Source organism: Jaculus jaculus, chromosome 5, assembly GCF_020740685.1.
Source record: "Jaculus jaculus isolate mJacJac1 chromosome 5, mJacJac1.mat.Y.cur, whole genome shotgun sequence".
Lineage (NCBI taxonomy): Eukaryota > Metazoa > Chordata > Mammalia > Rodentia > Dipodidae > Jaculus > Jaculus jaculus.
Genome location: NC_059106.1, coordinates 82913735 through 82938870, shown reverse-complemented (window position 1 = coordinate 82938870; position 25136 = coordinate 82913735). Strand labels below are relative to the sequence as shown.

The 25136-nt window shown below is 40.9% G+C and overlaps 1 pseudogene; it reads left to right on the top strand.

The window, feature by feature from the left end:
• Nucleotides 1-24187: 24187 nt before the first annotated feature.
• Nucleotides 24188-25136, top strand: LOC123460586 (annotated as a pseudogene).

Below are 25136 nucleotides of genomic sequence, written 5' to 3'. Positions count from 1 at the left end.
TAAATTAAAAACAGAAATAAAAAAATCCAAGCAGAAAAAAAAAATAAGTGATTCCAGATGTGAGAATTACCTAGGTGATGAAAAGTTGTAGATGTGGCCACAAGTCACTGAAGTGAAAGGTAAGTGGTAAATTTTGTGGAAGAAGACAAGGAAAGGAGAAGCAAGCCATAGGCAGTTCATCTCTAGTGACATTAAAATATAACTCAAGGTGCTGGAGAGATACCTTAGTGTCAAGGTGCTTGCCTGAAAAGCCTAACAACCCAGGTTCAATTACCTAGTACCCACATAAAGCCAATGCACAAAATAGTGCATACACCTGGAGTTCATTTGCAGTGGCAGGAGGCCTTGGTGTACACATTCTCTCTCTCTTTCTCTCTCCGTATATACATATAGAGTTCATAATAAGTAAATAAAAATATCTTATAAAAATGACTCAAGAATAAGACATTGAGATAACTATTACGGGATACTTAGAACAACATAAAATTCAAAAGATAGGAGGGGACAGTGCCAGAAAACAGGTAGCAGAAATAGAAGCTTCTTAGGAGGAACAGATTTTCACATAGGAAGGGAGCTGTAGTGGCATCAACAGAACTGGAAGAGGCAAGAAGAAACTACCAATCATTTCCCCACCCCCAATCACTGCTGGAAGTTTCTACTGGAGATCAAGGGAAGCAGTGTCCTCCAGTGAAATCCTCCAGGTTACAGTTAAGGCCAGAAGAGGAAAGGACTGGTCAGTGAGGGAGCAAAGAGGAGTTTGCTAATAATGAAGCTGGTCTTCCTAAGCATATCACTGACGGTGTTATGAAGAATGGAGGGAAAGGTGCTTGAATCAAGGAGCAAAATGAGAATAATGTACTGGTAAGACAGTAAGAGGGGGGCTGAGGAGATGGCTTAGGAGTTAAAAACACTTGAAAGCCTTGGCAACCCAGGTTTGATTCTGCAGTACCCAGGTAATTCCAGATGCACAAAGTGGTATATGCATCTGCAGTTCCTTTAGAGTGGTAAGAGGTTCTGTCTTGTCGCATTCACTTTCTCCCTCCCCCTCTCTCTCTCTCTCTCTCTCTCTCTCTCTCTCTCTCTCTCCCTCTCTCTCCTTGCAAATAATACAAAAACGTAGTAAAAGATATAGGGGAACAAAGGGTTAAGATTTTGATGGTGATCAAATAAATTAAGTATTATAGATAGGAAGCCAGGTGCTGCACACTTTGAAGTCCAAGAGGAGCAGGATTCCAAATCTGAGAAAGATATGACCTTGTTCCCACCTGTCTAAGCCTCTTGCTGGCCCCATTAGTGGCCCTGGGTCTGAGATACTTGACCATCATTGCATAGGAAGGGTATTGAGGATTTCTGCCTTAGACCCGTCCAGTAGACTGAACTCAGGGCCCATTTGGGAGAGTAAGGAGCAGGTCTTCAAGGCACCAGAGCAAGAGTTATCTCTGGACTCTGGCAGCGAAGTGAAGCTGGAACCATCAGAGAATATGAGTGAATTTGGGCACAAACTGGGCTGCTGCATGGTAGAGAAACCCAGGTCAAAAAAGAAGAGAAGAGCAGACCATGACTGTGGAGCCAGTGAATTATTTTGTCCACCTGCTTCATGTTGGCTCTGGGGAGATGGGGCTGGAGACAGACTAGCTATGACAGGTGCAGTTCAGGAGCAGATGCAATCTAAGGAAAACCAAGACAGGCCTAGAGCAATGCTAGGGGCTCATAGCTTCCATGGGAAGAGTGGAACAGTCTTGGAACCCCTACTCCATGTCCAACCCAGAAGGAATGCTACCCTGCCATACCACATGCCTCCTACAACCAGTGATCCAAGAGCCAGAGACTGAAAGGGAATAGCCTAAGGCACCATCTTCCCTTCCCCTACCCCTAAAGAGTCCTTTAGAACCCCACAATGAATACCAATAATCCTACCAAACAAGATCTTAAGTGGAATTGGCACAGAGAAGAGGGGATATAACAGTACAACCTTTTTATTTAAAAAATCAGTAGGGCTTGAGAGATGGCTTAGTGGATAATGGGCTTGTCTGCAGAGCAAAAGAATCCAGGTTTGATTCCCTAGTACCCATGTAAAGCAAGATGCACAAGGTGGCACATGTGTCTGGAGTAACTCTGCAGTGGCTAGAGGCTCTGGAATACTCATCATAATCATCTGTCTCTAAAATAAATAAATAAAATGTCGGGAGCCATTTTGGCTGGACTTGTATCCATACCTCTGGCCTTACCCCATCTAGTTGGGAACCTTCCTTTTGGTTGAATATGAGTGAAGAGGTGGATCTCCACTTGATCACGTTCTCTCATCAACCTCCCTGCTGGCCCAGGTGAAAGAAAGAGGGTCTGGATAAAAGTCAGGCAGTAGCAAATTTAGGTCTGTATCAAGGCAGACTTCCTGACCATTAAAAATGGGATGTGGAGCCGGGCATGGTGGTGCATGTCTTTAATACCAGCACTCTGGAGGTAGAGGTAGGAGGATTGCTGTGAGTTCAAGGCTAACCTGAGACTACAGAGTGAATTCCAGGTCAGCTTGAACTAGAGTGAAACTCTCTCTTGGAAAACAAAAACAAAACAAAAACAAACAAACAAACAAACAAACAAAAAAGGATGGTGGGGGCAGCTGGAGAAATGGATCACTAGTTGAGGTGCTTGCCTTCAAAGCCTAAGAAGCCAGGTTCAATTCCCTTGGACCCATGTAAAGCCAGATGCACTGGGTGGAGCATATGTCTGGGTTTTGTAGGAGTGGCTAGAGGCCCTGTAATACCAATTCTCTCTTTCTTTCTTTCTTTCTTTCTTTCTTTCTTTCTTTCTTTCTTTCTTTCTTTCTCTCTCTCCCTCTTTCTATCTCTCTCACAAGAATATATAAATTAAATAATTTTCCAAAATTATGTTAAAAAATAATGGAATGGGGGTGAGATAAATAAGTGTAGGGCACCTAACATCCTGATAGCATGGGAGGAGGGAAAGGCTGTGGAACAAGGCTTTTTAACCAAAATACTTTGGACAATTTGGACAGATTAATTCTTTATAGTGGAGGGCTGTCTGTACATTATGAAATATTTAGTAGCAACCCTTATCCACTGAAGTTATGAAAACCAAAATAGCCGGGCGTGGTGGCACATGCCTTTAATCCTAGCACTCGGGAGGCAGAGGTAAAAGGATCGCCATGAGTTCAAGGCCACCTTGAGACTACAGAGTTAATTCCAGGTCAGCCTGGACCAGAGTGAGACCCTACCTTGAAAAACCAAAAAAAAAAAAAAAAAAAAAAAAAAAAAAGAAAAAGAAAAAGAAAACCAAAATATCTTCAGAAATTTCCAAGTGTCTTCTAGGTACAAAACCACCCACAGAGGAGAACCATGGCTCTTGAGTGAAGACAAGTTTCTCTTAGAGCAATCTCCATGCACACACCCACTTCAAGTTAATCACCTGAAGCTTGAACCACTGAACTGGGACCCCTTGTTGAGAGCATCCTCAACAGAGCTTCACAGGACCTCATTCAGGTGCATCACTTTTGCCTGCAGAGAGGTCTCTGGAAGATGCTTCTCCATTATTCCTCAGGGATTCCTGCAATGTGGAGAGAGAGGAACAGGGAATGTTGGGATTGGCTAAGAGGAAGATAAAACAAGCAGAGACACTCTGGTTATTCTGTCTATGTTGTAAGATGGATGTTTGTTGATGATCAGGTCTCTCCCTACCTGGATGAAGAGTCACTTCAGATGGGAGAGCACTGTGTTTAGGCTCAAGGTTTTCTCAGGCGGGTCTTTTTTTTTTTTTTTCTGACCATTTCCCTGCAGGGTAATTAGAAAGGCAGAACAACACAGAAGATTTTGCCAGTGAATTGCACCAACCAACCCACTAGACTACTTGGAGAGCAGGCAAACTCAATACTTAGAATTATTTCTGTGGTTGGATTGGAGTACAAGAGCTGCACTTGGCACTTTAAACTCCAACCCAAAAGGTACATAAAGTTGGATTTCCAAGTCTAAAAGTACCACAGATTATTAGAAAACCCAAGAATCAAATCAACTCAGGATGCAAAAATCACAACATTATAATACAAGAAACACAAAGAACCAAAAAAATACAATCCCAATAAAAATTATAAATCCATCAGAAGTGACCAATGAGATTGTATTAGATGAAATGTCTGACATATTTCAAAAAAATGATTTTAGCTATACTTGAAGATTTCAAAGAAGAAACCAAAGAAGCAAACAAGGAATTAAAGAAGAAAATAAACTGAAGGAATTCCAAGAGAACACAGGAAACAAGCTTAATGAAATAAGGAGGTCATTACAAGAAGTGAGTAAGGAAATAAAAACACTGAAGAAAAACCAGGCAGAAGTACTAGCACTGAAAAACACAGTTGAACAAAAAACTCTGTGGAAAGTCTCAATAGTAGAAGGGCTGAAGGAGAGAACAGAATATCTAAACCAGAAGAGCAGGTGACAGACATAATACAGTCCAACAAAGAGAAAGACGAGCTAATAAAAAGGTATGAATGGGAATTTCAAGATATTTGGAACACTTTGAAATAATGAAACATAAGAATTCAGGATAGGGCTGGAGAGATGGCTTAGTGGTTAAGCGCTTGCCTGTGAAGCCTAAGGACCCCGGTTCGAGGCTCGGTTCCCCAGGTCCCACATTAGCCAGATGCACAAGGGGGCGCACGCGTCTGGAGTTCGTTTGCAGAGGCTGGAGGCCCTGGCGTGCCCATTCTCTCTCTCCCTCTATCTGTCTTTCTCTCTGTGTCTGTCGCTCTCAAATAAATAAATTAAAAAAAAAAAAAAAGAATTCAGGATATAGTAGGAGAAGAATTTCAATCCAAAGGCTTAGTACATGTTTTCAACAAATCATAGAAAAAAATTTTCTCCAAATTGCGAAAGAAATGACAGTGCAGATACAGGAAGCCTTTAGAACACCAAAGAGGAAATTTATATCTCTAAGTGCCTATACTAAGAAATTAGAGAGTTCACAAGTAAACAATTTACTGCTTGACCATAAGTCCTTGGAGAAAGAAGAACAAGGCAAACCAAAATTAGTACATGGGAAGAAATAATAAAGATTAGGGCAGAAATTAATGACATAGAAACAAAAGAAAACAACAACCCAAAGAATCAATGAAACAAAGAGCTAGTTCTTTGAAAGGATAAACAAGATTGATAAGCCTTTAGCAAATTGGACCAGAAGAGAGGAGAGATAAAAATTAATAAAACTAGGGCTGGAGAGATGGCTTAGCAGTTAAGCGCTTGCCTGTGAAGCCTAAGGACCTCGGTTAGAGGCTCGGTTCCCCAGGTCCCACGTTAGCCAGATGCACAAGGGGGCGCATGCGTCTGGAGTTCGTTTGCAGTGGCTGGAAGCCCTGGCGCGCCCATTCTCTCTCTCTCCCTCTATCTGTCTTTCTCTCTATGTCTGTTGCTCTCAAATAACTAAATAAAAAATGAACAAAAAAAATTAAAAAAATTAATAAAACTAGAGATGAAAAAGGTACCATTACAACAGACATAAAGAAATTAAGAAAATCATAAAAACATGTTTTAATAATACATATGCCTGTAAGTTTGAAACTCTAAAAGAAATGAATGATTTCCTTGATTCATATTACCTACCAAAATTAAATCAAGATGAGATAAACCATTTAAATAAACCCATAACAAGTACAGAGATCCAAGCACTTATAAACAGTCTCCCAACTATAGATAATCTCAGCCCAGATGGATTCACTGGTGAATTTTACCGGACCTTCATGGAAGAACTAATACAACTGCTTCTCAAACTTTTCCATAAAATAGAAAAGGAAGGAATTCTACCCAACTCCTTATACAAAGCCAGCATCACCCTGATACCAAAACCAGACAAAGACAGTACAAAAAAAGAAAATTACAGGGCTGGAGGGATTTCTCAGTGGTTAAGGCATTTGCCTGCAAAGTCAAAGGACTCAGGTCCTATTCCCTAGGACCCACATTAGCCGGACACGTAAGGTAGCACATGTGTCTGGAGATCGTTTGCAGTGGCTGAAGGCCCTGGCATGTGCCCATTCTCCCTCTCTCCCTCCCTCCCGCCTTCCCTCCCTCTTTCTCTCTGTCATATAAATAAATAAAAAATAAAATATTGTTTTTTAAAAAGAAAATTACAGACCAATATCCTACAGAAACTGGGAATAGAAGAAACATATCTTGACATAATAAAAGGTATTTATGGCAAACTGACAGCCAACATAATACTAAATGGGAAAAATCTTGAAGCATTTTCACTAAATTCAGGAACAAAACAAGGGTGTTCACTGTCCCCACTATTATTTAGTATAGCACTGGAAGTTCTAGCTATAGCAATAAGGCAAGAGGCACTCCTAAAAGGGATATAAATTGGAAAGGAAGAGATCAAACTATCATTATTTGCAGATGATATGATTCCATACATAAAGGACCCTAAAGACTCTACCAATAAACTGTTAGAGCAGATAAACACTTTTAGCAATGTAGCAGGATACAAAATAAATACACAGAAATCAGTAGTTTTCCTATATACTAACAACAAACACACAGAAAATGAAATCAGAGAATCTCTCCCATTCACAATTGCTTCAAAAATAAATAAATAAAGTACCTTGGGAAAAAAACTAAGGAAGTGAAGGATCTCTACAATGAGAACTTTACAACACTCAAGTGAGAAATTGCAGAAGACACTAGGAAATGGAAAGACATCCCATGTTCTTGGATTAGAAAACTTGATATTGTGAAAATGTCAATCTTACCAAAAGCAATCTATACATTTAATGCAATCCCCATTAAAATTCCAATGGCATTCTTCAGAGAAATAGGAAAAAATCCTAAAATTCATTTGGAAGCACAAAAATACCTCAAATAGTCGAAACAATTTTGAGCAACAAAAATAAGGCTGGTAGTGTCACCATACCTGATTTTAAGCTATATTACAAAGCCATAATAACAAAAACAACATGGTATTGGCACAAAGATAGACATGTAGATTAATGGAACAGAATAGAGAGCCCAGAAGTTAATCCAGGCAGCTATAGCCATCTAATTTTTGACAAAAAATATTCACTGGAGAAAAGACAGCCTCTTCAACAAGTGGTGCTGGGAAAATTGGATATCTACATATAGAAAGATGAAAATAGGCCCTTGTCTCTCTGTATATACAAGAATCAAGTCTAAATGGATCAGGAACCTTAATATTAGACCTGAAATTCTGAAATTGCTAGAGGAAAAGGTAGAGGAAAGCCTTCAATATATTGGCATAGTCAGTGACCTCCTGAATATAACCCCAGTTGCTCAGGAAATAAAACCACTAATCAACCACTGGGATCTCATGAAATTACAAACCTTTTACACAGCAAAGGGCATTATGAATAGAGCAAAGAGGCAACCTACAGAATGGGAGAAAACCTTTGCCAGCTACACATCTGACAGAGGATTATCCAGAATATATAAGACCTTTAAAAAACAAAACAATAAGCCAAACAACCCAATTAAAAAACATGGGTTACATGAGCCAGGCATGGTGGCACATGCCTTTAATCCCAGCACTCGGGAGGCAGAGGTAGGAGGATAACCATGATTTCAAGGTCACCCTGAGATTACATAGTAAATTCCAGGTCAGCCTGAGCTAGAGTGAAACCCTACCTTGAAAAACAAACAAAACAAAACAAACAAATAAACAAAAAGGCTATGCAACTAAATAGAGAGTTCTCAAAGAAAGAAATACTGATGGCATATAAACATCTAAAAAAGTGTTCTATATCCTTAGCCATCAAGGAAATACAAATTAAAACTACTTTGAGATTCCATGTCACTCCTGTCAGAATGATTATCATCAAGAAAACAAATGACAATAAATGTTGGTGAGGATGCGGAAAAAGGGGAACCCTTCTACACTGTTGGTGGGAATATAGTCTGGTACAGCCATTGTAGAAATCAGTGTGGAGGTTCTTGAGACAGCTAAAAATAGATGTATAACATGATCCAGCTCTAGCACTCCTAGGTATATATGTCCTAAGGACTCTTCTCACTATCTTAGAGATACTTGTACAACTATGTTTATTGCTGTTCTAATAGCTAGGAAATGGAACCAGCCTAGATGTCCCTCAATAGGTGAATGGATAATAAAGAAATGATACATTTACACAATGGAGTTCTATTGAATGGTAAATAAAAATGAAATTATGGCCGGGCGTGGTGGCGCACGCCTTTAATCCCAGCACTCGGGAGGCAGAGGTAGGAGGATTGCCGTAAGTTCAAGGCCACCCTGAAACTCCATAGTGAATTCCAGGTCAGCCTGGGCTAGAGTGAGACCCTACCTCAAAAAAACAAAACAAAACAACAACAACAACAACAACAAAAAATGAAATTATGAAATTTTCAGGGAAATGGATGGATCTTGAAAGGATTATACTAAGCAAGAAAGCCAAATGTTGTGTGTTGTCTCTCATACATGGATTATAGCTACAAATGTTTAGATCTGTGTGTGAGTTGAAACCAAAAATCAGTAGCAGAGGCCAGTAAGCTAGAAAAAGGTTATAAAGGAAGGAGGAGAGGGAAGAACTTTAGGGGATGATATTATAAAATGTGTGTGTGTGTGTGTGTGTGTGTGTGTGTGTGTGTGTGTGTGTGTGTGAATAGATTACAGGTAGTGGAATGGCCTAAGTGAGGCCAGGGAAAGAGATTGAGTAAGAGAAGGGTTGGGGGGAGGATCAATACAAATTCAAGATATTCTGAATAATACATATGAAAGCCTACTTTTTGGAAAATGGCACAACCAGAAGCCATAGATTGCTACTAGAAAATTTTCAGTGCCAGGAATGGGATAACTTCCAGTGAGTTGTTGGCCAGGGAGGTCCCTGTTCCCTCCAAAATATTATAGGTTATTGCCAAGGCCCTTTGTTTCCCACAAGTTACAGATGTTAAGACCCTACTGCTGAAGACTTCACATGCCTGGGTGACAAGGTCACTGAGAAATCAAGCTGGTGCTGAGCTGAAAACCTTCTCCCTGTATCCCAGCCAACTGAAAGCTGGAAAAAGCTGCACTGCATGCAGACCTATGGGAGACAGAAGAAGTTATCAGCAGTGAAAACAGTGGACACTGGAATCTTGAAGTTTGGCCACACAGGCCAAATGACTGAATGGGTGCAACAGTGACATTTCTGCTCTGGGGAAAACCAACTGCTCTCTAATTGGACTGAAGGCCTGCTCTGTGGGAGGGAATACATGCCTAGTACTGAAAACCTAATCAAGAGCCTATGGCAAGGGAGGTCATGAGCCTTAGGGGCATAATGTGTCCTCTTGTCTGGTTCAACGCATATATTATTCTCATCAAACTGCCCTGAAAGCACTATACTTAATGTTTATATTCATATATTAATGCTATTCTCACTTTTGGTTACAGAAACTTCTCTTTTCAGATGGCAGTGACCACTGGGATGACCCAAAAGGCAACATAGTGCTGAGAAGAAGTGACAGAGGAGTGTCCAGCACTGAAACAGCTCTACCACACCCCTCAAGGCTCAGGGTCCATTGCAGAAAAGGTATTGGAAAGAATGTAAGAGCCAAAGGAAGGGTATGACTCCTTACAATGCAGCTGTCCAGACAGAAATTGGCCATGATATCCATGACCTCAGAGTGCCTAGCAATACCTTCACAAAATCCTCATAATAGGAGAAAAAGATGATGACATCAAAATAAAAGACAGACTAATGGAGAGAGGGAGGGGACATTATGGAGAGTGGAGCTATGAAAAGGAAAGTGGGGGAGGGAGGGAAATTATGATTTATTGTCTGTACGTATAGGAGTTGTCAATAAAGAATTTTAAAAAATAAGTAAAAATAGTATATATACTTTCAGAATAACAGCAAAAAAGATTGTATAATTTACAGAGATATTCAAAGAAGAGCTTCTAAGATGCTAATGTTCTTCTTTACCAGCTATGAGGACTAATTCTCCAAAACACAATCTACTTGCTATAATAATTGTGGAGTGGTCTTGGCACAGGCACAAGTCAGCAATGGCATAAGACAGAGCCTAGAGGCAGACTCTCTCACTTGATGTATGCATTCATTTTTAGCTTAATTCATAGCTGCCATAGCACAGTTTAGTGCTAATGCAAATAGTATATTACATTTTTCTATCTGATTTTCTGTTGATAGGTCTCTCCTTCTAGTATTGACTGAGAAGAAAACAAAAGATTTCTAGAGATATCAAGAAGGTAGATAGATGCAAGGATCATTGTGTTTCTCACCTGTCTAGTGTTGCTCAGTACATGTTCTCTGGGTAAGATAGAATGCCATCTCCTTTAGTGAATAACAGACTACAAAAACTCAGTAATGGCCTGAAAGGATTCAAAGCAAGCAGAAGTCAGGTGCAGTGTCACCAGGCTGGCTTAGTTCACTGGGATGTTCTAGAGCCCACATTAGGGCTCCAGAAACATAAGGTAGAAGTTGGGGCACAGAAAAAGAACTTAAAAAACTTACAAACCTGGTGGGGAACCAACTGCTCTTGATTTGGCTAACTGATCTCCTCAGTGGTACGGGACCCATAGCTGGAGCTGGGAAACAAGTCAGAATCATATCTAAACATAAGCTTTCTCTCCAATATCAAGCTACCATCAATCGTGGGCTACAAGAGGGACTACACCTATTAAACTCTCTGTAAAAAAAAAAAAAAAAAAAAGTAAGGGTTATTTCATTTGTCCTGGAGCTAACTTACTCTCCATTGGAGAATCTGCTTCTCTTTTTCAGATAGATGCAGATCCTAAGGAGAGAGCCACCCCATCATACCTCAAAAGGGCCCCGGCTGAAACTAAGGAAAATTGGCGAAACAAGCAAGGGTGATGTTTTCCTGATGAATTGGATACCAGCACAAGGGGGAAGGAGACCAACACAGAGAAAAATCAACTCCTACCAAATCAGAGAGCCAGAGACTCAGAGGCCTCCAACACCTCATCACTGAAGCAGACCAAAAATGAACCCAACATGGCTCAGGGAAATTTTGTAGAAGCGGGGGCGGAAAGAATGTCAGAGCCACATGTTGGGTCAAGATATGCAGAGACATTTATAGTACCAATAACTGTGGGCTAACTCCACAATGCATGACCTATATACCTCAACAAGGAGGGGCCAATGGGGAGGGGGTAGGTCACGGATGAGCCTAATAATGGTACCAAACTGCGTGTATTTGCTGAATAGAAAACTAAAAACAACAACAACAACAACAAAAAAAAAAAACCTTACAAGCCATCATTCTCACTGAGCCTCCACTTAGCCTGGAAATGGCCTAGCTGTCCTGTTTGTGGACCATCCACTGGGCCTGACTGGGTAAAACACAGTTGGCAGGGCCCAAGCAGTATTGCTCCTTGTCTCCAGGCTAACAGTGTGGTTTCTCAGCAGAATGAAGGTTGTTTCTCTCTCAGCAAGGCTATCCAGGTGTATGAATCTCATGTACACTGCTGCTTAGGCATCAAGTTAAGAACCCAGAGACAGAGACTACAGGCCAAGCATTGGTCAGGACATGGAGATTTAAATAGCAAGGGTGCTTCACTTAGAAGCACTGAGAAGTCCAGCGGCAAACTAATTGGTAGGGAAGGGGTCAAGGCAAGGAACCAGACTTGAATGGGTTCAGTCTAGTTTAGTTTGTAACTTTGGGCACATTGGATAACTTATGAAGCCATTTGGATGACCAAATTTCCTTATTATAAACCTAATGAGGTTGGTAGGAGGAGAAATAAGGTCATATGTACAATGTGCTCCTGCAGTGTGTGGAATACAGGAAGTGTACCATCCGTAAACAGTACGTGGGGGTTCTTGCTCAAACTACAAGGTTTTTCACTGAAACTGGGTAAGGTAGACATGAAAATAGAAATTCAAACTTACGTTTAAGTGAAAAATGATTCAGGTTGTCCTGATAGAGAACTTAATTATAAATGAAAAATGATTCAGGATGTCCTGCTAGAGTGCGTCCAATGATAGATTATCTTTTTTGTTCAAATAAGCAGGAGGGATGTGAGGGAAAATAGGTTAAGGGAGTAATAATCATGCAAGATATATAATTAGGTTACTTACAATAATGTTACAAAGCACAAGCTACTTAAATCACCATTTCTTTCAGAGTAAAGAAAGCTTTTGTGCTCATGAGTGTGAATTGGAGACATGGAACTTTTGCATCCTTGACCTTCTTGTGACAAGTTCACCAGAGGTGACAGGAAGCACAAGGGTGGCTGGCCCAGCCATGCTTGCTGCTCTGACCTTCTGGGCCCTGCAGATAAAAGACTGCATTCATCCAAGTTTCAAGGGGTCTGCAAGTACTCCATACTGATGGTCACCATGAGTCCTAGGAAAATGGCATCAGATGGTGTTGGTGGCAGTGCATGACACAATGTCCCCCAAAATGTTGTATTCAGATTCTGGGGTCCCATCTTAAGTAGTTATGCTGAAATTTCATAATGGTGTTCAGAGGCCAGAGTCATGAGCAGGCACAAACTGAAGACCCCTCTGAGCAGCAGAGAGCTCACCTCCCTCTAGGAACACAAGAAGACACATTCAACAAGCAGCTATTGGCTCAGGGTTTCTCATAACATTAGCTTAAAACATATCATTTCAAGTGAGACTTCTAACACACCTTCCAAGAGTCAGGAAACACTGCTGAAGAGTGGAAAGAAAGAATGAAAGATACCAAGTGTGGGAAGGTACACTCAAAGGCACTGTCCTCTCCCTAACCCTCTGTACTTACTGCTGCATTCCTGAACCCATGGTGATTACTGATCACTGCACTGAGGAGGGCCATGAGTAGCATGGGGATCAGGGAGAGGGTGCAGGAGAGGATAATCCAGTGAAAATATGATCAATAAAGGGAAGAGAAAGGAAGGGAGGGGTACTTAATAGGATGGTATTGTATATATGTAAGTAGAAGAATAGATTAATAGGGGTGAAAAGGCCCATGTGATGTCAGGGTAAGAGATTGAGTAAAGAAAAGGTGGAGGGAGGGCTAATCAAAATCTAAGAGGATATAAATAAATCATATAGAAACCTACTTTTTGGACAACAAATAACTCAGGAGCCATAGATTGTTGCTAGAAAATTTTCAGTGCCAGGGATGGGATACCTTCCAGTGAGTTGCTGGCCAGGGAGGTCCCTGATGCTCCCAAAACATTACAGTCCATTGCCAAGGCCCTTGGTTTCCCACCAGGACTAGATGGTAAGAGCCTATTGCTGAAGATTCCACACACTTGGGCTGGAAGGCTACTGAAAAATTCTCCTGGAACTGAGCTGATAACCTCCTCCATGTAGACCAGCTGACAGAAAGCTGGAAGAAGCCATTCTACATGTAGTTTAATGGGAGAGAGAGAAATCACCAGTGAAGATACTCAACAGTAGACACTGAAAATCTTAAACTTTGCCAGCCAGGCCAAATTAACCAACAGGTGCAATAGCGGCACGTCTGTCATGGTGGAAACCAGCTGCCTTCTAATTGGACTGGAGGCCCACTCCATGGGAGGGAATACATCCCCGATACTGAAAACTTAAAACAAGGTAGTCATGAGCCCTAGGGGTGTAATAACTGCTGCTGTCTGGCTAAATGTATATACTATGCTTATCAAACTGCCCACTAAGCACTTCTCTTAATGTTCATACCCATATATTAATGCTACTCTCACTTTTGGTAGAGAACCTTCTCTTTTTAGATGTCAGTGACCTTGGGATGACCCAGAAGGCATCATGGTGCTGGAAAGAAGTGACAGGAGTGCTCAGCACTGCAATATTTCTATCATACCTTCCAAGGCTCAGGGTCTAATGCGGAAGAGGTGGTGGAAAGGATGTAAGAGCCAAAGGAAGGGTAAGACTCCTTACAATGTGCTCCCCCAAGACACAAAATGGCCTGGATATCCATGACCTCACAGTGCCTGACACTACCTATACAAGACTGTCATAATAAGAGGAAAAGATCATAACATAAGAATAAAAGAGAGACTGATTGAGAGGGGAAGAGGATATGATGGAGAATGGAGTTTCAAAGGGGAAACTGGGGAGAGGGAGGGTATTACCATGGGATATTGTTTTACAATCATGGAAGTTGTTAATAAAAAAATTGAAAAGAAAATATGGTCAAATGCCAATTTGTTAATATACTATGGCTCCTAATAAAGCCTATGTTAAAATATAACCTTTACATCTATTAAACAGTAGAGTTTCTATAGAATTTACATCACAGTGTTCACTTTTACTCTGTTCTGTATATGACTCCTTCAACAGAGTCATTATTTCCTTTGAGCCCTGTGTACTAAATACCAAGTGTGCTGGACAGTGCCCTGGGAGATAAGCTTCCACTAAGACCCAAGGCTTAAGTTAGCTTCAGGTCCCACTCTGGAAAGCCATGCATTCCTGCATCCCCAAGTCTTCTTAGCAATTCTGCATCCTGTTTTCCATGTGAACCCAGAACACCTTGATCTCATCTTGAGCCACTTTAGAGTATGGAATAGCATCATGTACAAGGCTACAATGTGGGGACAAGGAGAAGATCTCCGCAAGTAGCATTCCAGCGGTGCAGCCAGACTTTTTACTGAATACCCAACATATGGCATATGTAGAGAAATGTGTTCTTTTTGTTAAAAAAAGAAAAACAACACAAAAAAACCTGTAACTAACCTTATTCCAAAGATAATATAAACTTCGTTGTGATTCTAGAATTAAGCATCATGCCAGACCAACAGTATCAGAATGCCCTGAGCCTTACTGGAGAAGGTGTGTTTTAAGAGGTGGTCTGTTGTTCCTTGCAGCTCAGAATACCCATCTAGCACTGTCTTTTTTGGCCACTCTGCCTCCCATCCCTGTTCCCACTTCCAGATTTCCAGCATTCTCTTGTGCCAATGAGTCCTCGGGATCATGTGTTCAAACCTGCCATTCAGTGCCGCAGATACTTAAAAATGCTTGTGCCTCCCCTCTCCATCCTCCTTTTACCTAATATCCCAGTATCTAAACTGCTCGTACTTACTGAGCACCTTCTGTAAACCAGATATACCTCATTTAGTCTCCATGGTTGGATATATTACATCCATTTTAAAAAAACAAGGGATTCTGAGCAGCTGCTTGACTTGGAAGGAGATAAAGAGGCCACCAGATTCAAGTGTTGACTCCAAGTCCAGGTTCTATGTACCTTCCAGTGCTCTGAGCTCACATTTCTAACACCTGGGATGACTCTCCTGCCCACCAACCCTGCTCAGCTCATGTTTATCCTGGGTGAGGGGTTGGGAACAACTCTTATTCATGGGAGGGCAACTGTAAGGATGCAACCAAAAATCCCACATATATCTAAATTTAAGAAACAAAGGCTGGAGCTGGGCGTGGTGGTGCACTCCTTTAATCCCAGCACTCAGGAGGTAGAAGTAGGAGGATCACCATGAGTCCAAGGCCAATTTGAGACTACATAGTGAATTCCAGGTCAGCCTGAACTGGAGTGAGACTCTACCTCAAAAAACAAAAAGAAAAAAGAGAAAAGAAAGAAAGAAACAAACAAACAAAGATTGGGAGCTGGGGAGATTGCTCAGTTGTTAAAGTCACTTGATTGTAAAAGCCTGCTGGCTGAGGTTCAATACCCCAGACTAACGACATAAATCCAATCTCACCATCTTGTGCACACTTACTCATTTGCTTGTACTCTCTCTCTCTCCAGTAATTTTAAAATATTCAAACTAGGGCTGAAGATATTGCTCAGTGGTTAAGGCACTTGCTTGCAAAGCCTAACAACTCCAGTTTGATTCCCCAGTACTCACATAAAGCCAGATGTACAAAGTGGCACATGCATCTGGAGTTCCTTTGCAGTGGCTGTAGGCCCTAGTGTGCCCATTCTGTCTCTCTCTCTCTTATTTCTTTGTCTGCTTAAAAATAAATGAATGAACCTTCTTGTGTTTTGATGTTAAGAGGTAAGTGGGGTTAAGATGGCAGCGTAGGTACCACCTCAAAGCAGCCTTGGGAGGAAAAAGAAAAAAAAAAAGCAAAAAAAAAAAAAAAACAGCAAAATATACACTTTTACTAAAAAAGTGAGGTGTATAGGAAATTGAAATGGCAGCAGAGAAGTAGGAGAGACCAGAGAATCCAGAGCCCACACAGGCCAGCAGAAGCAGCTCCAGCAGGTCCACAGACTGCGGCAGTGGTGGTACACCAGCCAGCCGCCAGGCTAAGCTTGAGCCACAGGAAAAGCCAGGTGAGGGGAGCTCGCACTCACACCGGAGCTCTCCGCAAACTCAAGAAACATGAAGGGAGAACGGCAGTGAATAACGGAGGAGCAGATCACAAGGTAGAAGAACATGTGGAACAGTGAGAGAACTAGAGCAGCTGCTGCTCCCTCCCCTCCCCTGCCACCAGTGCCCAGCTCCAGCAAACCGAGCAGCGGTCCAGGGACCCGGCCATGCCAACTTGAACTGACGGTGGGACACAAGCAGGAGCAGAGGTAACTGGGATTACACCAGGGAAGGGTCTCACCTGGTCACAAGCTGACTTGGAACCCTCAACAAACCAGAAATCTTAACCTCCTTGTTTTCAGGATTAAGGGAGTGAGAGGGGCACCATACAGCCCAAGGGTCAGACAGAGGATCTGGTTGTCATAGTACCTACTCTTGGATAAATACTGAGCTGTTTTTTATTGAAAGTGTACATTGTTTAGAAACTATCTGTATTTGGTTCCACTCAGCCTTCTTGAATACTCTCATAGCAGGCAAACCCAACGACTAGGGTCACTTTTGTAAATACTCAGAGAGTCTGGAGAGCCACACCTAGCGCCTTAAGCTCCTACCCTGAAGTTATATAACGTCAGATTGATTGATATATCTAATAATACACAGATAACTAGAAAATCCAATCATTAAATAATCCAGGATGCAAAAATATATACGTTATAACACAAGAAACACCAAAAATCAAGACAATGTAAATACACCAAAAATTATTAATGCATCAGCAATGACCTCCAGTGAGAACGAGTTAGAGGAAATGCCTGAGAAAGATTTCAAAAGAATGATAATACATATGTTCAAAGAAGCCAAAGAAGAAATCACAGGAATGAAGCCGGGCGTGGTGGCGCATGCCTTTAATCCCAGCACTCAGGAGGCAGAGGTAGGAGGATCGCTGAGAGTTCAAGGCCATCCTGAGACTACATAGTGAATTCCAGGTCAGCCTGAGGCAGAGTGAGACCCTACCTCGAAAAACCAAAAAAAAAAAAAAAAAAAAAAAGAAATCAAAGGAATGAAAGAGGAAATCAAAAGAATCAAAGAAAACACAGGACACCAATTTAATGAAATAAAGAGGTCAATACTAGACATAAATAAGGAACTAGAAATAATAAAGAAAACTAGTCAGAATTAATAGCAATGAAGAACACAGTTAACGAATTAAAAAAAAAAAAAAAAAACTCTGTAGAAAATCTTACCAGTAGAATGGATGAAGAAGAGGACAGAATATCTAAGCCAAAAGACCAAGTGGAAGATCTAATATAGTCCAACAAAGAGAAAGACAAACTTATAGAAAAGTATGAGTGGGAATTTCAAGATATTCAGGACACTATGAAAAGATCAAACAAGAATTCAGGGCCTAGTAGAAGGAGAAGAATTTCACTCTAAAGGCATAGTAGACATCTTCAAAAAAATCATAGATGAAAACTTTCCCCAAATTGGGAAAGAGGTGCCAATGCAGATATAGGAATCCTTTAGAACACCAAACAAACAACCTGGAAAGAACCTCTCCTCACCATATTACAATCAAACTACCAAACACACAAACCAAAGAAAAAATATTGAAAGCAGTCACAGAGAAAAATCAAGTTACCTACAAAGGCAAGCCTATCAGGATTACAGCAGATTACTCAACACAAACTTTAAAAGCCAGAAGGGCCTGGAGTGATATATTCCAAGTCCTGAAAGATAACAACTGTCAACCAAGGTTACTTTATCCTGCAAAGCTATCCATTCAAATAGACGGAGAAATAAGGACATTCCACGACAAAAGCAGGCTAAAGGAATATTTGAAGACAAAACCAGCTCTACAGAAAATACTTGAAAGAATCCTCCATCTTAAAGAAAAAGAAAAGCACACACATAAGGTACCAGGAAAAAAGAGAATACTAAAATACCAGTTAACACAAGAGAGCAAGGGTAAAACCAGAAGAACTACAAAAAAATGGCAAAAATGAATACACACCTTTCAATATTATCTTCGTAATATCAAAGGCCTCAATGCCCCAACCAAAAGGCATGTGTTTTCAGACTGGGTTAAAAAGCAGTAGCCTTCAATTTGTTGCCTCCAAGAAACCCACCTTTCTTTCTTTTTAAAAACTTTTTTTTGTTCATTTTTATTTATTTATTTCAGTGTGATAGACAGAGGAAGAGACATAGAGAGAGAGAGAGAGAATGGGCATGCCGGGGCTTCCAGCCACTGCTAATGAACTCCAGACACATGTGCCCCCTTATGCAACTGGCTAACGTAGGTCCTGGGAAATCAAGCCTTGAACCATGGTCCTTAGGCTTCACAGGCAAGCGCTTAACTGCTAAGCCATCTCTCCAGCCCAGAAACCCACCTTTCTACAAAGGATGGACACTATCTTAGGGTGAAAGGTTGGAATATGGTATTTTAAGCAAATGGACCTAGAAAACAAGCAGGGGCTGCTATTCTAACATCTGACAAGGTAGACTTAAGTCCAACATTAGTTAAGAAAGATAAGGAAGGCCACTTTAGATTGATTAAAGGCACCCTCCAACAGGAGGACATTACAATCCTAAACATATATGCACCAAACATAGGGGCCCCCAAATTTATCAAACAAATGCTATTAGAACTAAGGTCACAGATAACACCAAACACAGTTGTAGTGGGTGACTTCAACACACCACTCTCATCAATTGACAGGTCATCCTGGAAAAAAATTAAACAGAGAGGCACCTGGACTAAATGAGGTCATAGAAGGAATGGACCTAACAGACATCTACAGGACATTTTTTTTTTAAATTTTTTTTTATTTATTTGAGAGTGACAGACACAGAGAGAAAGACGGAGAGAGGGAGAGAGAGAGAATGGGCGCGCCAGGCCTTCCAGCCTCTGCAAACGAACTCCAGACGCGTGCGCCCCCTTGTGCATCTGGCTAACGTGGGACCTGGGGAACTGAGCCTCGAACCGGGGTCCTTAGGCTTCACAGGCAAGCGCTTAACCGCTAAGCCATCTCTCCAGCCCAGGACATTTCATCCAAATGCTACAGAATATACATTCTTTTCAGCATCACATGGAACATTTTCTAAAATAGACCATATATTAGGACACAAAGCAAATCTTAACAAATACAGGAAAATTGAAATAATTCCTTGCATTCTATCTGACCACAATGGAATCAAACTACAGATCAATTGCAAGAAAGGCTATATAGCATACACAAAATCATGGAAATTAAACAACACACTACTAAATGATGAATGGGTCAACGAAGAAATCAAGAAGGAAATCAAAAAATTTACGCAATCCAATGATAATGAGAACACAACATATCAAAAAATTTACGCAATCCAATGATAATGAGAACACAACATACCAAAATCTCTGAGACACCATGAAGGCAGTTCTAAGAGGTAAATTTATAGCCTTAAGTGCCTATATTAAGAAATTAGAAAGGTTGCAAGTAAACAACCTAATGCTTCACCTTAAAGCCTTGGAAAAAGAAGAACAATGCAAACCAAAAATAAGTAGAGGGGAAGAAATAACAAAGATTAGGGCAGAAATTAATGAAATAGAAACAAAAAAAAATCCAAAGAATTAATGAAACAAAGAGTTGGTTCTTTGAAAGGATAAACAAGATTGATAAACCCTTAGCAAATCTGACTAAAAGAAAGAGAGAAGAGACACAAATTAATAAAATTAGAGATGAAAAAGGTAACATCACAACAGATACCAGAGAAATTCAAAAAATCATAGGGACATACTATAAAAGCATATACTCCACAAAGTATGAAAATCTGAAAGAAATGGATGATTTCCTAATTTATATGACCTACCTAAATTAAATCAAGATGAGATTAATCACTTAAATAGACCTATAACAAGCATGGAGATCTGAACAGTTATCAATAATCTCCCAACAAAAAATAGTCCACCTATAACAAGCATGGAGATTCGAACAGTTATCAATAATCTCCCAACTAAAAATAGTCCACGCCCAGATGGATTCACTGCTGAATTTTATCAGACCTTCAAGGAAGAGCTAACACCATTGCTTCTGAAGCTTTTCCAGGAAATAGAAAAAGAAGGAATTCTACCAAATTCCTTCTATGAAGCCAGCATCACCCTGATACCAAAACCAGGCAAAGATAGAACAAAAAAAGAAAATTACAGACCAATCTCCCTCATGAACATAGATGCAAAAATTCTCAACAAAATATTGGCAAACAGAATACAAGAATATATCAAAAAGATCATTCACTCTGACCAAGTAGGCTTTATCCCAGAGATGCAGGGATGGTTCAATATATGCAAACCTATAAATGTAATATATTATATAAATGGGTTGAAGGACAAATATCACATGATCATCTCATTAGACACAGAGAAAGCATTTGACAAAATCCAACATCCCCTCATGATAAAAGTCCTACAGAGAGTGGGAATAAAAGAAACATATTTCAATATAATAAAGGCTATTTATGACAAGCCTACAGCCAACATATTACTAAATGGGGAAAAACTGGAAGCTTTTCCAATAAAATCAGGAATAAGACAAGGGTGTCCACTGTCCCCACTTTTATTTAATATAGTTTGGGAAGTCTTGGCCATAGCAATAAGGCAAGAGACACACATAAAAGAGATACAAATTGGAAAGGAAAAGATCAAGTTATCATTATTTGCAGATAACATGATTCTATACATAAAGGACCCAAAAGACTCTACTAGCAAACGGTTAGAGCTGATAAACACCTACAGCCATGAAGCAGGATACAAAATAAACACACAGAAATCAGTAGCCTTCATATATGCTAACAACAAACACACAAAGGATGAAATCAGAGAATCACTCCCATTCACAATTGCATCAAAAAATAAATAAATAAATAGATAAAGTACCTTGGAATAAACCTAACCAAGGAAGTAAAGAATCTCTACAATGAGAACTTTAAAACACTCAAGCGAGAAATTGCAGAAGACACTAGGAAATGGAAAAACATCCCTTGTTCCTGGATTGGAAGAATCAATATTGTGAAAATGGCAATCTTGCCAAAAGCAATCTACACATTTAATGCAATACCCATCAAAATTCCAGTGGCATTCTTCATGGAAATAGAAAAACAATCCAAAAACTCATTTGGGATCACAAAAAACCTTGAATATCTCAAATAATACTGAGCAACAAAAATAAGGCGGGAGGTATCACCATATTTGATTTTAACCTATACTACAGAGCCATAGTAACAAAAACAGCATGATACTGGCACAAAAGCAGATATGTAAATCAATGGAACAGAATAGAGGACCTAGATTTAAGTCCAGATAGCTATAGCCACTTGATATTCAATAAAAATGCCAAAAATACTCTTTGGAGAAAAGACAGCCTCTTCAGCAAATGGTGCTGGGAAAACTGGATATGTATCTGAGAAGGATGAAAATAGATTCTTCTCTCTCTCCATGCACAAGAATTAAGTCCAAATGAACTAAAGACCTTAACATCAGACCTGAAACTCTGAAATTGCTAGAGGAAAAAGTAGGGGAAACCCTTCAACATATTGGTCTTGGCAAAGACTTTCTGAATATAACCCCAATTGCTCAAGCAATAAAACCACAGATTAACCATTGGGACCTCATGAAATTACAAAGATTTTGTACTGCAAAGGACACTGTGAATAAAGCAAAAAGGCAATGTACAAAATGGGAAAAAATCTTTGCCAACTATATATCTGACAGAGGATTAATATCTAGGATATACAAAGAACTCAAAAAGTTAAATAATAAGAAATTAAACAAGCCAATTAAAAAATGGGCTGGAGCTAAATAGAAAGTTCTCCAAAGAAGAAATATGGAGGGTGTATAAGCATCTAAAAAATGTTCTACATCCCTAGTCATCAGGGAAACGAAGGTTAAAACTACATTGAGATTCCATCTCACTTCTGTCAGATTGGCTACCATCATGAAAACAAATGATCATAAATGCTGGCAGGGATGTGGAAAAAGAGAAACCCTTCTACACTGTTGGTGGGAATGCAATCTGGTCCAGCCATTGTGGAAAACAGTGTGGAGGTTCCTAAGATAGCTAAAAATTGATCTACCATATGACCCAGCTATAGCACTCCTAGGCACATATCCAAAGTACTCATCTCATTTCCTTAGAAGTACATGCTCAACCATGTTTATTGCCACTCAATTCATAATAGCTGGGAAATGGAACCAGCCTAGATGTCCCTCAATTGATGAGTGGATAATGAAGATATGGCACATTTACACAATGGAGTTCTACTCAGCAGTAAAGAAAATGAAGTTATGAAATTTGCAGGAAAATGGATGGATCTGGAAAGGATTATACTAAGTGAGGTAACCCAGGCCCAGAAAGCCAAGCGCCACATGTTCTCTCTCATATGTGGATCCTAGTTACAGATGATTGGGCTTCTGTGTGAGAAGGAAAAAACTCAGTAACAGAGGTCATTAAGTTAAAAAGGAGATATAAAAGAGAAGAGAAAGGAAGGGAGGAGGGTACTTATTAGGTTGGTATTGTATATATGTAAGTAGAAGAATAGATTAATGGTGGTGAAAATGCCCAAAGTGAGGTCAGGGGAAGAGATTGAGTAAAGGAAAGGTGGAGGGAAGGCCAATAAAAATCTAAGAGGATACAAACAAATCATATGGAATCCTCCATTTTTTGGACAATGGAACACTCAGGAGCCATAGATCGTTGTTAGAAAATTTTCAGTGCCAGGGATGGGATACCTTTGGTGAGTTGTTGGCCAGGGAGTTCCCTGATGCCTCCAAAACATTATAGGCCATTGCCAAGGCCCTTGGTTTCCCACCAGAAATAGATGGTAAGACCCTATTGCTGAAGACTCCACATATTTGGGCTGCAAGGCCACTGAGAAATCCTGCCAGAACTGAGTTGATGACTTCCTCCATATAGACCAGCTGACAGAAAGCTGGAAGAAGCCATTCTGCATGCAGTTCAATGGGAGAAAGAGATACCACCAGTGAAGATACTCAACAGTGGACACTGCAAGCCTTATAATTGGCCAGCCAGGCCAAATGAGCCAACAGGTACAATAGTGGTGCATCTGTCATGGTGGAAACCAACTGCCCTCCAATTGGACTGAAGGCCTGCTCCATGGGAGGAAATACATCCCTGATACTGAAAATTTAAAGCAGGGGTAGTCAAGAGCCCTAGGGATATAACATCTGCTGCTGTCTGGAAAAATGTATATAGTATGCTTATCAAACTTCCCAGTAAGCACTTCTCTTAATATTCATACCCTTATATTAATGCTACTCTCACTTTGGGTAGAGAATCTTCTCTTTTCAGATGGCAGTGACCTTGGGACGACTCAGAAGGTATCATAATGCTGGAAAGAAATGACTGGAGTACTGAGTAACATCTCGATCACACCTTCTAAGGCTCAGGGTCTAATGTGGAAGAGGTGGTGGAAAGAATGTAAGAGCCAAAGGAAGGATAGGACTCCTTACAATGTGCTCCCTCCAGACATAAAATGGCCTGGATATCCAAGACCTCACAGTGCCTGACACTACCTACACAAGACCATAATAAGAGGAGGAAAAGATCATGACATCAAAATAAAAGAGAGACTGACTGAGATGGGGAGGGGATATGATGGAGAATGGAATTTCAAAGGGGAAGGTTGGGGTAGGGAGGGTATTACCATGGGATATTTTTTATGATCATGGAAAATGTTAATAAAAATTGAGGGGAAAAAAGAAATAGGGCCGGTGAAGATGGCTTCCAGCATAAGCTTGTGAGCAGTCACATCTTCCAGCTCCTTGCTCAGTGTTACAGCTGCCCTCAGTTCCTTCCTCCATGCATCCAACTCAACAGAGGTTTGACCTACTCCACAGAACCTACCATGCATGCTCTTCTCTGGATGATTCTGCCGCTATCAACCCTGTCCTCCCTGACCCAAGGCCAAGGACAGATGAGGAAAGCCCTTGTTTCTCCTTAACAGGCAGATCACCATGCAGGGCCTTGGCAAGGAAAACCATAGCTCGGTGTCCAAGTTCATCCTCCTTGGCTTCTCCAGTGAGTTGCAGATTAGAGTGTCTCTATTCATCTTCTTTCTCCTGATCTACCTCATCACCCTCCTGGGCAATGGTCTCATCATCACCCTAATCTACCTAGACCCCCGCCTCCACACCCCCATGCACTTCTTTCTCAGTATTCTCTCTCTGGTGGACATGAGCTATGTTACCACCACTGTGCCCCAGATGTTGGTTAATATGGTGTGTCTGAGAAGGACCATCTCCTGGGGTGCTTGTATGTAGCCCAGATGTTCATCTTCCTGGTCCTGGGCATTGCTGAGTGTGTTCTCTATGCCATTATGGCCTATGACAGATACGTTGCCATCTGCTGTCCCCTTCACTATTCCCTGCTCATGAGCTGCCTCACTTGTATCAAGATGCTCACTGTCTGTTGGATCATCAGCATCACGGGGGCTCTGTTCTACACTGTCTTCACCATGCGTCTGCCTTACTGTGGTCCCTATCAGATAAGCCACTTCTTCTGTGAGGTCCCTGCTGTCCTGAAGTTGGCCTGTGCAGATACCACCTTCAATGACCGCCTGGACTTCATCCTGGGTTTCATCCTGCTTTTGGTCCCACTCGCCCTCATCCTGGCCTCCTATACCCACATCTTCATCTCCATCTTAAGAATCTGCTCATCCCAGGGAAGGCTCAAGTCCTTCTCCACATGTGCTCCCACATCACTGTGGTCACCATGTTCTATGGGCCAGCCATGATCACATACATGAGGCCTGGCTCTTGGTAAGACCCAGAGCGAGACACGAAGCTGACTCTGTTCTACAACGTCGTCTCTGCCTTCCTCAACCCCATCATCTACAGCCTCTGGAACAAGGATGTGAAGGGGGCCTTTCTGAAAGTCCTGGGAGACAGAGCGATGGCTCAATGA